This window comes from Calidris pugnax, unplaced genomic scaffold (assembly GCF_001431845.1).
Source record: "Calidris pugnax isolate Ruff unplaced genomic scaffold, ASM143184v1 scaffold144, whole genome shotgun sequence".
Classification (NCBI taxonomy): domain Eukaryota; kingdom Metazoa; phylum Chordata; class Aves; order Charadriiformes; family Scolopacidae; genus Calidris; species Calidris pugnax.
In genome coordinates this window covers 3,638,055-3,654,032 of record NW_015090911.1, presented here as the reverse complement: position 1 = coordinate 3,654,032, position 15,978 = coordinate 3,638,055, and positions in this window count along the sequence as shown.

The window sequence follows — 15,978 nt, the reverse complement described above, 5'->3', positions numbered from 1 at the left end:
CAGACAGGATCCTTGCTCCAGATAGCAGCAAACTAAGTTAAGACATGGAAGGGCGGCATGATTCAGGAGCCTGTGGGAATGGGTCAAGGCTAACGTTTCTCAAAACCATTACTGTTTTTGGAATAACACTATATTTCAGGTTTCCTGGCTTTGCCACAACTTTGATGGGATTTGTTTTGATACTGCTGAACATCTTCCTTTTAAAATCAGGTCCCTCTAAGTACAACTGAGTTCTGATGCTTAAAATTACTAGTAATTTTTGAAAATAACAACCAATATTAATATATTATTTAGTAAAATGGGATGTGATTTCTGAATAGTTCTAACACTATGGCAATGAAAAGACATCATGACAGGGCTTAGATTAACATTTGTCTGTTTCTCCTCATGAAATTTTTCTCCTTTGAGAAATTTTGGGCAATGGATTGTTTAAACCTGCTTTCTCAGGGAAAATAATTAGGGTCTGTTTTGAGAAAGGGACCTTAATGTGAAAGCATTATGGATCAGATGTGTGGGTTTTTTTATCAATGGTGGTTTGTGTTCCATCTTTTGTCTGTAAAGTAGAACAGATCAATGCTCTGCTACAATCATTCCTTCCATATTGTTTCTATGAAATTCGTTTTCATGAGTGCTAACACAGGAGGAAAGAAGGGAATGAGATCAACTTGTTTGACCTACACAGATAAGAGGTGAATAAGCTCACAGAGATTAAGTGAACTAAAGTAAAATGATCTTACAAGATACAAGAAAAAATTTACAGTGAGGCTTGCTATTTTCCTAGCAAAACATCACCCCATTTCAGTAGTGGCTCTTAGAGATGCAAGTTCTTCACAGGCCAATTACTCACCCCTTTCCATCAGTGAAAGATTTCTCAGTTCACACTGTGTGGCCTTTCAAGAGTTCTTTGCAGCAACCGATTTCCCTCCCCATCCAAAGGTTGGAGATCAACATCTGTCTTAATGATACAGTTTCTGGCCTTGTGACTATCATTTACTTTTCAAACCTTCCTAATCTTTGTGCTGACTCTTAAGAAGCTTGGATAATTTTGAGACATAATGAGGCCATAATATCATAATTGAGACTAAAAACTCATAATTTTGAGACCATAATTGTTATCAAGTTTGACCTGAGGCATAGACCTGGCTAAAGAATTTCATGAGGTGGCTCCTGAATCAATTCATCATTTCTACTGTAGAAATAGAGCCCACAGTGATGGTTTGTGCTGCATAAGAACATACAGACTGTGGTAATGGGAGAAATACGCAGAATACTTCTTTTCTTCACAATTCTGTCACTTGCAAATCCCATACTACATGGTTTGCAATCCCCATGGGCAGAGTCCAAGGGAACAGTCTTTTTCATTGCATATTCTTTTTTATTTCCCTTTGTCAGGAACACACTTTTGAGCCCTTGAAGTATCAAGAACCAGAAAAGATGTCAACCCAATCCTCAAATGCAAATATAAGTGCATGGATAATCTATACTGTTCCTAGTTTAAAAGTGCTTGTCCACAATACTCCACACTACTTAAAAAGCATGACACATCTTGATTTGAGTTTGTTTAGCAAGTTTCCACCTGTTGAACTGTGATGGCATTGTTATCTATGCCAAATAAATTTTTATCACAAATTTTCTTCCTATATTTTCCCCCCATGAATGTTAACTGTAAAATTTCTTCCATCACGTGGGGCAAGGAGAGCCCAAGGGACCTCACCAAACTCCAGTTTTGTCCACTGTGCAGGACATGCAAGTGCCACAACATTCGCCACAGTCCTGACCGCCACCAGTGCTGTGGGAAGTGCCACCCTCATTTAGCTTTTTTCCAACCTGCACACCCAAGTATTCCTTCCAAAGAGATGAAGGTTAGGATATGCCCAGAGAACACACTTGGATGGATGCACTTGGTAATGTGTCTGTGTCCTACCGAAATCTGGTAGCTTAATTGCCTCATTATAGATACTCAAGGTTGGAATAAGTTGAGGCTATGTTTTCACTTCTTTCATAATAAATACTACTCCCCCTATCTTTTTATTCTTTTTCCTCACAAATGAGATTTCATACTTGCAGGTTTTTGCTGTTGGTAAATAATAATAATTTTTAAAAAAAAAAAAAGTTGTTGTTTCTTATATTCACTTGTTTTGCATTTCAGTGGAGGAAGGGGAAGGCAGTAAGAACTGCAGCTGGTTCGCTATTTTTTGCTTTATTCACCTATTTTTAACAATGTTATTTTCTCTTTTAAATTGCTTAGGACCACAATGCTCCTGGAATAAAATAATTCATTCATCTTCCTCTACACAAAACTTACAGCTACATAGAAAAGAATCCAGGTAGATATCTACCCTAAAAAAGAATTGAACTAGACAAAAATCCCATGCTATTTCTCCCAGGGCTACTCTTAGCTTAGAATTTGAGGATTTCTGTAGGAAAAAAGGGTAACAGTATAGAAGAGGGTTTGTTTAATGATGTCTTCTAGTGTCATAATTTGAAACACATTCCTTCCCTTAAGCATAAGATGTTCGCTGGAATGTTACTCAAAAGAGGTTTCTTTTTCCTTCCAAAACTTAGAGCAGAATCAAAACTATTGATGAAGTTTAAAACTTATAAAAGGCAATATAGAGATTGCTCTACTGCCTTTTTGCCTCCCATCAGTACTTGGTTAAAATTTTAGCTTTCAGAAGAAATTACTTTGACATGATCAATATCCTAATACATTTCCCACTTTATGAAAGCTGGCAAAAGACCTTGTTGAATTTGACCCATTACAAATGAGTGATATTCCCTCCACCCTCAACCTCACCCCACCTTTTAAATTCTGCTATTTTCCCTTTGAGTTCTGGTTGGATTGGATCATTTGGTGACTAGCGACTTCAGTGGAGTTTAACCCCATTTTTACCACCTGGAAAATTACCCATTTGTATAACACATGTAACAAATAAACCAGATTTTTGTCAGATGTGACCAGTACCCTCAACCAAAATTTAAGCCTATAGTTTGCAACATTTGTTTTTGAAAATAACAATTTCATTTACATCTGAACAACAATTATAATGATAGGAACAGTGAATAGTCTGATGCTGTTTCTGTCAGAAGACTAACTTCTTTGACTAACTGAGACTGAATTTTTAAAGCCATCTATGAAGCGTTCCTGAATCTTGACTGAAATTGTGCAGAGTATAGAACAGAAGTTTTCTGTAAGTTTTGTGGCTCTTGCAACCACTTCAGAGAAAAAAAAAAAATTAAGCAAAATGACAAAACCCCCAAAACCTACACTTATCTGAAAAGCCGGATGTATACTTGAACAGCTAGTTTAGTTAGGTATTTACATTAATTCCTGGTGCTCATGTTTTCTTACCTACTGTTAGTCTAAGGATAACTACACAGCGCAGACACAATCCATGCATTTGACCTCCCAAAGAGATTTCCAATTGATTGTTTCTACCCTACTGTTAAACTTCTTTATGACTTAGCCAGCTGAAATTTATAAAGAGTTTGGTTTGGTTTGTTTTTTTCCAGTCCAATCTTAAGCTTATAATAAATACTATGAGACTGAGATTCTGCTGAGATGCATTTCAGATTCAAGAGCTTTAAATAAATGTTCTGTAGCAAAGATATACAACTGCAGGATGGAAAACCAGTCAAAAAATTTAAATCCCTCTTCCCCTCACATTTTTAGCCAATACCAGTAACATAATCATAACATTGACTATTGATACGGCAATTTATGGGGGCTTGGAAAAATTGGCAATTGAACCAATTTTAGAGAGAAGTTATCATAAATCAGTGTGCCTGCGTATGGGCAAATTGAGAGGATGTTTGTGCGGGAACAGCAGAGCAAATGCACGTTTGGAAGCTATAACCTATGGTCCATTTGTGCTTGACCCTAAATTCTACCGAAGTTTGCAAGTCAGAGGATTCCTTTAGAACGAAACTAACCAGAATTGTAAAACATCGTACTATAAATGATATAAATGATCCAATATGGGCGGAACATTTTACATGTTTACATGACACATGAGCTTTCCTCTTAATTTATAAACTCTTTGTTGAAACTCGGATGTGAATTTCTTCCTTATGGGCACTAATGCACATCTTGCTGCTTATTTAGGAACTCAAAGTATTTCCCAGAACTAGTGCCTGTAAAATATTGGCCTTCTTGTTTCATGGGGCTTGATTATCTATTTAAAATGCTCATAATTATGGAAAAAAAAAAGGAATGGATTACAGTAATGAAGGGCTACAAGTCAGAAAGCAATACAGCCACAGTTTCTATTGATTCCCTTGTAACATATTCTTTCAAAAAGAGGTGATACTGTGATATGAATAAGCATAACCATTTCATGATTATGGGGACTGAAGCTTCTAGCAAAAGGAGATGAAATAGATAAGAACTCCTGCTACCTGCAAAATTAATGAGAATACTGGCGTACTTTGAAAGTCTGTTCTTGCAAAATGAGTACTGAAAGAAAGCATGGTCTTTTATTCCCAGCAGCAGTGATCTTGTCAGGAACATCAACCACTGCATCCCAGCAGAGGATTTACATTCCTGAAAGAAGCTGTGACCTGGAAAAGGCAGGTTTGGAGCCATAAACTGGCTCTTCCAATTTCACAGAGAAGTCAGAGCTTGTCACTGACACAACAGCAACAGCTGGGAATGCTGGGGCATCAGGGACCCAGGAGAGGGCCACATCAATGTGGAGGTTTCTGTCAGCCTGGCAGATTTGGAAAAACAAAATGATGGGGGCTGCCAAAGAAACCCATTAAAGCATAGCCTAATATTTTTCTTTTTCTCTGGTTTGTTGGTAGTGGGTTCCCTGCCTTCCCCCCTCCAGTAAATACAGGAAATTTGCATTTGCTGCTGATGCATTATTGAGTTTCACATCCTGTTCAGCATCTTTATAAACTGCAAACAAGACATAATGGTCAACCAGCAATGCCTCATATAATGACACAGTCAATAATGCTAAACTGTGGCTGAATAACCTCCCTGCATTAATCCTGAAATAATTCACCAGGGATGAACATCATTATTATCAACAAACAAACAAAAAAAAAAAAACAACAAAAAAAACACCCAAAAAACAGCAACAACAACAAAAAAAAATCAACTAAAACCAACCAACCAAAAAAAAAAACCCAACAAAGAAACAAACTAAAAAAAAAAAACCACAAAAGTAACCCCCCAAAAAATGTGAAACTCACCCCCGGATCAAGAAAGATTGCCCTTTTATTCAAAGGATAAAGCTTTTTAAAATGTTCCATTTGTGATTTACAAAACTTGCCAGGTAGGTTTTACTTTGAGATTAAAAAAAAAAAAAAATATGCAGAGGTTAGGATAGACAACAGATCTATCCAACAAGGACTCCTATAGATCATAAGCCCTTAAACATGTAGTGAGACCTTCGGCTATGTTTGGTCTACTCAGTGAGCCAGTACTGGTCAGTGTGTTATGCTGTCCTGAAGATTTCTTTATATACAATCAGCCAGAACAGGCTTAGAATAAAATAATAAAATGATCAGATTTTCATAGTAAGCGAAAAAAATACCCATGAAATGAAAATCTAGTGACTATGCTTTATTTTAAATCCATGACACATTCAGTCACATATGTATTTTCCTAAAGTACATAAATACAGCTTTATGGACTTGCACAATGTTTTCAGAAATTGGCTTTTGCTTTGATTTTCACTGAAATGTGACAAACTTTGTTCGTTATGCAGTTTTGGTTCCCAGTGCAAATAATTGTCACTTTGCTAAATCTACCGAGTGATTAAGGCTAAGACTGTGCTCAGTTCTCCCTATTTTGCTCATATTCTCCAGCACAACTGCCTCATTTTCACACAAAAATGTTTCTGTTTTCACAAAATGCTTTGTTATCCAAAAATGACTCTATGACAGTTTTGATGCACTTGTTTTACCCATTCCAGCTGGAATTCTGAAAACAGCCAATGCATTACCAAATAACTAAAACCCTGCAATTTTCTGCCTCATGACAGAATCAGAAGTGATAAGAAGCTACTATTTACCGTGAATGCCATCACAGCTCTGCAGTCACAAAGAAATTGGTAGATCATATTTAGCTTTTGCATTAAAAAGCATGATTTCTTCTAAAATCAGACTCTGAGTTGAATGTTATCTATCAGCAAGCAGTTGGAAAGCAAACAAGCAAACATTAAAAACACAAAGTTGTTTCCATTATAAAGACTTACAAGGTTTACTTAACGTTGGAAGCGAATGTGGTCAATTAATTTTCTTAGGTTAAGCAATAATAATACATAACACACAATATCTTTACCCTGGGATACTGTGATTTTGCACAGAGAAAGTGTCTGGAAAGTCTTTGGAAATTATCTTTTGTTCCATAATGAGGAGTTGAAGGAAGAAAAAGAGGAAGCCGAGACAGCATCAAAAGGCTACTCTCAGGGACAGAGCGAGAATTGTTCTGAAAATGGAAACATTGCTATGCCACGCTATTTCCCTTTGGGCAAGGAAAGTGCTTTTTTCTCTTGTTAAACTCAACAGACATGACACAGGACCTTCTGGTCTTCTGGTTTTTGAAAAGGCAACTGAAGGTCGGGCAAGATACTCTATACATGGTTCCCAAAAAGGAAGTAGACATCTATGCCTGGGCACCTTACTGCTCTCTTTTTCTTCAGAGGAATGGACTGGTTTTTTAGGGATCCAGGAATGGATTCAATACCATCAATACCAACAGGAATGTGTAGGAAAACAAAGCAAATGGAACTGTGAATCCTTTATATTCCTTACCCAATTTTAAGGTCAGTGGGTTTCTTGCTCAAATGAATGATGTGTACAAAAGACACGTTTTGCAATGCCAAATACGATACTGGAGGTGACAGCGCAAAACTTTGCATTGGTATTCACATATATTTTAAACAGAAGGGATAGAACTTCCTGTTTGGATTTTTTGACCTTTTGCGGGGGGGGGGGGGGGGGGGGGGGGGGGGGGTCTTTTTGTTTTGTTTGTTTATTTTTTTGTTTGTTTCTGTTACTTTTTTACTTAGTATCTTAGGAAGTGTTTGCTGCTCTCTTCTAGAGCAAAGTAGAGCTGGACATAGGCAACAAGAGAATCTATGGCAGATTTGCATCATATATCACTATGCAGTGTACCAGAAAATATAGCAGATTAATTCATTTACTTTACATCACTTCAACTTTGCAGTAGGGTTTAATGATCAATGTTAACAACTTTATGAGTCTGAATTTGGTACCTGCTCATATAGAATCATAGAATCACAGAATCATAGAATTGTCTGGGTTGGAAGGGAGCTTAAAGATCATCTAGTCCAACCATCAACCTAACTCTGACAAAAACATAAATAAGAAATAAGAAATAAAAATCACTAAACCATATTCCTGAGGACGATGTCAACCCATCTTTTTAACACCTCTAGGGATGGTGCCTCAACCACTTCCCTGGGCAACCTATTCCAATGCTGGATAACCCTTTCCGCAAAGAAATTTTTCCTAATATCCAATCTAAATCACCCCTGGTGCAACTTGAGGCTATTTCCCCTTGTCCTATCTTCTGTGACTTGGGAGATGAGACAGACCCTCACCACGCTACACCCCGCCTTCAGGTAGTTATAGAGCACAATAAGGTCTCCTCTTAGCCTCCTCTTCTTCAGACTGAACAACCCCAGCTGCCTCAGCCGCTCCTCATAAGACTTATTCTTCAGACCTCTCACCAGCTTCGTTGCCCTTCTCTGGACCCACTCCAGCACCTCAATGTCTGTTTTGTGGTAAGGGGCCCAAAACTGGACACAGTACTTGAGGTGAGGCCTCACCAGTGCCAAGTACAGAGGGACGATCACCTCTCGGGTCCTACTCACCACGCTGTTCCTGATACAGGCCAGGATGCTGTTGGCCTTCTTGGCCACCTGGGCACACTGCTGGCTCATGTTCAGCCTGCTGTTGACCAACACCCTCGGATCCTTGTCTGCCAGGCAGCTCTCCAGCCATTCTGTCCCAAGCCTATAGCTCTGCCTGGGGTTGTTGTGACCCAAGTGCAGGACCCGGCACTTGGCCTTATTGAAACTTATCCTGTTGGTCTCAGCCCATCAACCCAGCCTGTCCAGATCCCTCTGCAAAGCCTCTCTACCCTCCAGCAGGTCGACAATGCCACCCAGCTTGATGTCATCTGAGAACTTACTGAGGGTGCACTCAATCCCCTCATCCAGATCATTGATAAAGATATTAAAGAGAACAGGTCCCAGTATCGAGCCCTGTGGGACACCACTCATGACTGGTCATCAACTGGATTTGACTCCATCCACCACCAATCTCTGGGCCCAGCCCTCCAGCCAGTTTTTAACCCAGTGGAGAGTATACCCATCTAAGCCATGAGCAGCCAGTTTCTCCAGGAGGATACTGTGGGAGACTGTATCAAAGGCCTTGCTAAAGTCCAGGTAAAACAACATCCACAGCCTTTCCTTCATCCAACAAGCAGGTCACTTTGTAAGAAGTAACCAGATGTTCTAGAAAAGCATATATAAATAAGCTGAGAGGTCAACCTGAACTTTTATGAGTGGACAGAAACCCAGACCATACTTTTCTGGATGATAATAGTTTACTAGTTCCCGTGGGGGATCTTTTATAGTGTCGTAAATTCTCCATCTGGCATTTCATTCACTTCATTGTTTAAATATTTGTTATGTGCTGATGCATTGAATTTTCTTTGCTTTTTAAATATCTATTCATTTGTGAACTTATTTTCTAGATACCCTAATGGAAGGAGGCCCCTGGTGGCATAATGTTCAACCACCTGATGTCTGAGAAAAACAAACACACACATTCCCTTTTTTTCTCCTTTAGAAATTGTGTCACTTGCACACGGAGAATTTTCTGATGAAACCCAGTTTTGCAACACTGCACTTGGAGAATGAAATGTGACTTTGATAGGCTCATCTAGGAATAGGAAGATAATTCTAAGTACAACACATGGTTTTTATAATGTTGATCCATTATTTCTTCTTTCTCACTCTAGAGGAGGAAGATCAAGTTTAAACCTAGAATGCGTTTCTACATTCAGAAAGGGAGATATGTCTAGGAAAGTTGATGATTTAAATGTTTGGACAATGCTTTTGAGTTCCAGAACAGTGGTCCAAATCCTGCAACCATTTTTCTTCCCGGTCTTTATCTAGTCATTAGGGTTATGTATTTCAAACAGTTCCTCAGTGTTTCTTAAAGTGAGATTTCTTTCATGCTTCACCAAATGAAAACTTTTTGGTTTAGGTTAGCCTATGGTGATATGATACCTCAGAGAAGGCATGGACAATACTCTAGAGTCTTTCCTCTAGTGGGTCTCAGCTCTCAAGACTCTATGCAGCTTCATTATATCTAAATTGTCAGGAGTACTGCACAAGTGTCATGAATTCTTGCCCTGGGAGAGAAGGTAGCAAGAATGTCAGACATCTGACTTCTTTTTCCTGTGTTATGAAACTATGCTCCAATTTGTCCAAATAAGTAGGAGATAGGAATGTGTCTACCTAATAAAGCAGTTTTTCTAAAATAAGTACCTAAGATGTCCATCTAAACATGTGTGTAAATGCCTCTATAGGAGGATTCTGTCTATCTAAAATAATGCTTTGGAAACCTTCATTTTCCTCTGTTCACTTGATGAAAAAGGTAGCCTCTTGGGCAGCTTTATCGGAGAGGTGGAACATAAGTGTGAAAATATCAATTTTCTCAGACTGGAGTATGATACATCACCATGCAGTTTCACCATTCTGAGGCATCAGGATCAGACCAGGTCAAAGAAGAGCCAGTGACACTGCCACTACTACCTACTTTGGCTAATTTATCTTCAGGGAAAAGGATCAGTCATCCTCCCTATTCTGAGTTACTTTCTCTTCCTTGATTTATCTTCTTTTTTTTTCACTTTTGTCTTCAAAACTGCATCCAGGAGTGCATCTTCTGCCACCATTCTATAAGCCCCAGCCCAAATGTAGCTTAAGCCATGACCTGTAAATCCTACATTGTTATAGATGTGCCAGGTCTTTCTTCCTTTGGGAAAGCCTGTTTGTGGGGCACGTATTTCTTTAGCGAAGGTCTTGAGTGTTTATATGCCTGTGATTACCCTCCAGGTTGCCTCAAAACTCATAACCAGCCAGATCTAACATGTCATCGAGTCCAACATGAGAAGTTCTACAGAGCATCTGCTCAAGCCAGCCTCAACCACTCCCTCAGCAAGACTGAAATGTTCATTCTTCAGGACTAGTGTTTAGATGTTCATGAGCATCAAAGACACAATGTGAAGAGATGGCAGGTTAGTTCAGGCTGCCTGAGGGCAGAACCATGGATTTATGTATCAGTGTTGGCACACTCAAAGTGTCCACATCACAGCTATATTTATATTTCTTTCTATTATTACTTTTACTTCATCCTTAATGTTTCCTTTATTTTTCTAATTATCTTTAAGGAAACATCATTTAACAATATGAGGTGAAACAAAATTTTATTACATGTCAATCCACTATCCTTTCTTTTCTACTAAAACATCTTTCATAATTTTTTTTTTTTGCTGCTATCTAAAAGTCTGTTAAATCAGAAAAGTTCTTTTAAAAAGGTTTTGGTATCTAAAAAGGGAACAGAGCTATTGTTAAATAAAAGACTTTTTTAAATGCTTTATGTTATAAGTTGTTTTTGTTTTTATTTCCTTCCTTATCTTTAACAGGAAGTCCAAAGGATTTTATTACTGGCTTTTGTTGTTTTTTTGTGGGTTTGTTTCATTGTTGTGGGGCTTTTTTGGGTTTTGGGTTTGGTTTTTTTTGCAATGGGAATAAACTAGAAGAAATAGCAAGCTGGGAATATCCTGGAGGGAATTTCAGGAAGTCATTCAGTCCCATCTGTCCTGAATCTGTCTTAGTATATGGCCCATGACTGCTTGTTCCATCCCTTCTTAGTTGGCAGAGACTTTTTACAAATATATAGATCATTATTATCACGAAAACATGAAGTATGCTTCCCTGTTACATAGTATAACAGGAAAAAAGATTTTTAATAATATTTTAACCTCACTGAAACCCAAAATCTTCTTTACAGCCCAAGAAAATGGTATTTACTTAATATCAAACTTTTCTTTCCACAATGAACATTAATATTATAGCATTTATCCTGGCTTCTGGTATTTTCCATAGCGTGGAAATTCAAATTTGTGAGTGAGATAATAATAATTATTTTTTCTTTCTTTCATTTGTTCTGCCTTCTCTGTTTTGATTTTGTTCTCTTTGGGACAGACACAATCTCTTATTAGATAAATTAATTGCAGATAATAAAATAATTTCATGTGAACCGGTGCTTACCTTTTATGTATTATTAACGTGCAAAATAATAATAGCTTTAAAAATGTGAATGTTTAAATAGTTTTTCACATACAGAGGAATTCTTGAAAAGCTTGTAAAGTATCTGAAGAGGGAATATGGGGACAATTTTCCATTCAGTGATTTATAAATCTTCTACAGTTTCTACATTTTTTGTGGAAATTCCTTGTAAGTGGCTTTATAACTAAGGGCTGAGAGGGATTCCCAAACTATTCCCACATTAGCAGGGGAATATTGATACACATTTATTGCAAACTGGTGCCAAAGCAGTAAAGTAAAACAAAACTCTCTCATCCAGATCAGATTTTTGGACAAGCTTCCACTAAGCACTTGAATGTTTGGACATCCATCTGAACCAAACCTTTTCTGATGTTTATGCCTCATTAATCACAATCCAAAAATTGGAGAAATTTGTATTATCTGCAGAAAATATTTCTGTTCCTATGTTAAGTTTATCCCCAACAATTCTGCAACACTATAAAATTTGAAGGAGGTGAAATAGGAAAAATAGGTATAAATTACATCAAAATTTTGTTCCTAGTTAATCTCTGAGGTGTATGTCATGTAAGCATACATATCTACATACTTATATGCTTACATATACAAATATACACGTGTAAACACAGATATATATTATTTTATACTTGCAAAGACCGTGATTGATTTGCAAACAAAGATTTCTCCCCTGCCACAGGATGTGGTCAACACCTTAATCAGCGCTTGAATCTGAATGAAAGACTCACTTCTAGCACAGCTCCGACATTTTTGAACCCAACCAGCATCCAGATTCATACCAGAATGGACAGGAGCCACGTCTGCCATCTGGCAGTCACTCTGTGGGCCATGTGTAACAAGCCGGTGGTGCCAGACTTGCTTCTTGCAGGCAGATGCGCACCTTCCACTGACATTCATGGCTGGCATCAGTCACCAGCCACAACAAACAGGTCAATCACTGAACTGGCATGACAAGCGAGACATTCTCTGAGATATACAGGCATGCCCTCATGATTTTCTGCACTAAGGGAGAGGATAAGCAAGAGTGGGCTGTCTTTCTGACACAGGAACACATAGGGTATATCACTATGGGGTCAACAAGAGGTTTCCCATTGGCTTCAGGACTAGGTTTCCACCCACAGTCATTTTAGGAAAAAAACAGGTTTTTAATACTGCAAACTGTATAAACTATTCATCTAGCTGATGGATTAGGTTTATTCTGCTTCTCTCGTTCCCTTTTTAGTTTTCAGATCATCACGTATCTGTCTAAGTGATAACTATCAACAGATGGATGGAGGATGCAGCAGGGCTTTGCAATAGTGTACGTTTGCTTTCTGACTTTCCGGTGTGATTTTTCATGATCTCACTTCCTGACAGCAATGTTTTGGTTCCAAAACCTGATTTCCAAGCTGTGTAGGTTTTTTAAGAACCAAACATTTTTTTTTTCCCTCTTCTTCTTTTCTTTTTTTTTTTTTTTTTTTTTTTTTTTTTTCTTTCCTGCCCCTTATCCAAGCTTATCCTACATGTCTAGGAAGGATCAGGGTAAGGGACAGAATTGAGCATATAACTGCCACCCACTGTCAACGAGGTGTTAAAATTCATTGCTATAAATTTGTGGTTCTTTAGCACAAGCTGCCATAGTACAGACTTTCAGATCTAGTTCAGCCAAGAGTCTGCCTAATGCAGGGGCGCTTACAGCACTGTGCAAGATTGATAGATATCCTGGACCAAGTTAATGCTGCACAGTGGAAAGCAATGCAGAGATACCTAAGCAAACCATAAATTCTTCTACACATGAGAATAAAACACCTTACCTGAAATTATGTATTGTAATTGTGTAATGCATTATGTATTTTGAGAGATCAGGGATGATTAACTTAGGGACAACACTGGACTGACAAAGCTGTAGTGTTTTGGAGATCATGTCAGTGCACAGTCATGTTGTGTGCTGTATGTAAAGATGTTAGGTGGACACAAAGATCATCTCAAAGCATTTGTTCCTTTAATCTAAGAGTAATAAAAAGTAGTCTATGCATTTAATGCAATCCAGGCACAATGCAATCCAAACCACGAAAAAGCTGATTACGCCACTGCACATACTTTTTCCCTGGGGAGGTGGAAAGAATGCAGAGCCATGAAAAGTTACTCCCATAAATAAACTCCAAGAAGCTCTATAATGGAAATCAGAGTCAACATACCAGACCAGATGGAATAAAAAGAAATTTAAGAGCAGACTCAATGTTAGATGGAAAGTGAGAAGGAAGTCTATAACTGCTGACTAGCACAATCAGATAAGAAGATTATTGCACTCCAAATAAGTGAGATTGATGTTTGCATAAGGTAGCTATCAGCTGTCTTTGAGATTTAACAAAACAATGGGAAGAAGAATGCATTGTACTTTCAGATAGAAAATGCTAACAGTGTTAACATATTGGGGAACCCAGAGCAGAGCAGCACTATGATAGATTGAAGCTAAGGGAGACAGAATTGAGAGAAGCCTGAACATAAACACATAAATCAGGGATTACATCAAGCTGAGATCATGATAAATATCTTCTGAACATTTCTACTGGGCAAAGTTAAGGCTGAGATTTAGGAAGCATGTAATAGGGCAGAATTAAAAGACAGCAGTATTAAAAACTGACTGTATCCTGGGGGCATGGGGGAAGTGTTTGCTATTTTTTTCTTACTACTGCTGAAGCACAATCACCATGTAGAGTGCACAAAGGAGCGCTTGGCCTCACTGCAGGTTCATATGGATAAGTCAGAACGAAGCAGAGAGCAGGGTGCCTTTTCCAGTCCAGCTGAACCTTAGTAGTGGCCGCTCAGACAGTGTGGATGGGTGACTGTTGCTCTGCTATCTGATCTCTTCTTTCTTCGTGCTGAGAAATTAAAATGACAAGCTCAATATAAGTGATAGCCAGAAATACCTTCCTCCTGTGGAAGTCAAGCTGATATAAAGATATCTAATGTTAATTTCATAACGAACTCATAAGCTCCTCTGTCTCTATTCCCCAGCAGTAATGATTTGGTAATAAAAGGGGATGGGGGGGGAGGGGGGGCGAGGAAGGAATACGCAGTGAAAAAAAAATTCAAAATTTCCAAATCCCCTTCAGCAACTGCTTTTCTTGGTTAAGGGAGAATTGCAGAGTGTGAAGAACACTACAGACATGCGTACACAGACATAACATTTCTCATGTGTAAGGCTTTAGAGGTCTGCAGTAATCTGTTAATTTTCTTTTGCTGTAACTTTGCGTAATAATAAGTTTAAGATTTTAAAAAGCAAAGAAAAGCTAGATAGACAATTGATTTTTCTAATTTTAACAGTACTGTACACTAAATCTCACGAATTTGAAGCATCAACAGAGAGGGTTTTGGAGTTCTTCCAACAAAGAGAGCATAAAATTAGCCCTGTGATAGCAGTGGTCTAGAAAACACAATACTCTGGGGTATTCCCTTGAAGCAAATCCCCATTAGTTTAACTATTTTTAACCTGAACAGTTTAACAACAGCCTGGAGGGGATACTCCCAACACCTGCAAGGAGAAGGTGATGAAGCCACCATGCTGGGTCAGTGCTAGCAAGGGAAAGATTTCTTCACAACTCATGTCTTCATCGTGATTTGTGCCAGCTTTGCTTCAGCTCACATGTGGTGTGGAAGGGCCTGGCAACATATTACAGATGCCATCTTTTTTTCCTTATTGCTATTTCTAAATTGAAATTGCTTCCATTAACATATAACTTCATCAGAGAATGAAATAGAAAAAGAGCACCAGAAAAGACAAATGGCCTATGACGAAGCACGGGAACATTTTTACAAAATACTCCCACATCCATGCCACTCCTTCAGTTTATATTGACAGTCAATGAAGCCAGTCAGTGAGAAGTACATTACGAGGGACAGAACAGATGGAGAACACTGGATAGATCATCTGGCACAATTCCCAGTGTGGGATTGCTCCCTTAGGTCCATTTGTTAACATTTTGTCCAGTCTTGTATGAGTCAATGAGAAAACAGAGCAAAAAACAATGAAAAAGAAAAAAGAAAAATAACACAGAAAAGACTAGAAAAACTAAGAACAGAACAGTCACAGCAAAAGCAAATCTTTTCAGAATAACTCAAAGATGCCAGTGATTCTATAGCAAACAGAAAAAAAAAAAAGTGTAAAGATTTTTTTCATAGAACTATAGAATAATAGAATAATTTGACTTGGAGCAGACCTTAAAGTTCATTTAATTTCAAGCCCCCCTGCTATGGGCAGGGACACCTTACACTAGACCAGGTTACTCCATCCAATCTGGCCTTGAACACTTCCAGGCATGGGACACTTACAGCTTCTCGGGGCAACCTGTTCCAGTGTCTCACCACCCTCAAGGTAAAGAATTTCTTAATAACTAATCTAAATATCCCCTCTTACGATTTAAAACCATTCTGCCTCATCCTATCGCTCCACTCCCTGACAAAGACCTCTGGGCTCCTTTTAGGTGTGGGAAAGGACTATAAGGTCTCTTCTGTCATTTCTGCCAAAACATGTCCTTTGATAAATATTGACTCCATTTCAAATGTTGTATTCAGTATTCGATGTTTATTTAAGAAAGATAGAACTAGTCAGAATGGAAAAATGCAAATCTTCCATTATGACTGA